Below are 879 nucleotides of genomic sequence, written 5' to 3'. Positions count from 1 at the left end.
TCGCAGGGTAGAAAATCAGGAGGTTGCGAGAACTCCTCTCCGTCCGAGCAGGCCTTGAAAGGCCCAACGGTACCGACCGGCCATCGTATCATCGTCTGCCCACGGGCGTCACCGGATGCGGACATGGAGGGGCACGTGGTCAGTACAACGCTCTCCCGGTCGTATGTCAGTTTACAAGACCGGAGTCGCTACTTCTCAATCAAGTAGCTCCTCACTTTGCCTCACAAGGGGTGAGAACACCCCGTTTGCCAACAGCGCTCGCCAGACCGGATAGTCACCTGTCCAAGTGCTAGCCCAGCCCGACAGCGCTTAACTTCGGTGATCTGATGGGAACCGGTGTTACAACTGCGGCAAGGCCGTTGGCAGGATGCGAAAGGGGGAGTCAAAATACGAGGACTGACTGAAGCAGCATGTATGACCAGGTCCTGCATACAGTGAGTTGGAGCGCTACTGTCCTACAGCAGATACACCCCTCTTTGATAGCTTCTAGTGGTGTTTGACTGTCTCCTACAAAGTTCTAAGCAATTTCAGTAGAATGCTCCTGCAACGATCCGTCCCTAACGAACATAGTCTGTTGGCACCACTACATGGAAGCCCCAGAACTTCTCGATAATGGTTGACTCTTCACCTTTTTTGCAGTGATAGGTCCATACGTATCACTTGCTTCCTTTGTTCCTTTGTCTCGAAACAACAGCGATTGAGTAGCTAAAGAAGTCATCTGAAGTGTCCTGACACAGCTGCAAAATTTACGCTGCTGTCTGGTTGAATAGGTATGAGCAGTCACGGAATCCAGCAAGGGACAAACTGAATTGTGCGCGAAATGTCGTAGAAGATTCGAGAACTAAGCTATGACTGATGCTCACTTTTATTTCGACTCTT

General features: G+C 50.7%; 1 pseudogene; it reads right to left on the bottom strand.

The window, feature by feature from the left end:
- Window positions 1-246: 246 nt before the first annotated feature.
- LOC124799655 lies at window positions 247-364 on the bottom strand (annotated as a pseudogene).
- Between the last annotated feature and the right edge of the window lie 515 nt (window positions 365-879).

This window comes from Schistocerca piceifrons, chromosome 5 (assembly GCF_021461385.2).
Source record: "Schistocerca piceifrons isolate TAMUIC-IGC-003096 chromosome 5, iqSchPice1.1, whole genome shotgun sequence".
Taxonomy (NCBI): domain Eukaryota; kingdom Metazoa; phylum Arthropoda; class Insecta; order Orthoptera; family Acrididae; genus Schistocerca; species Schistocerca piceifrons.
Note: the sequence above shows the minus strand (reverse complement) of the source record. Positions and strands in the feature narration are given on the sequence as shown.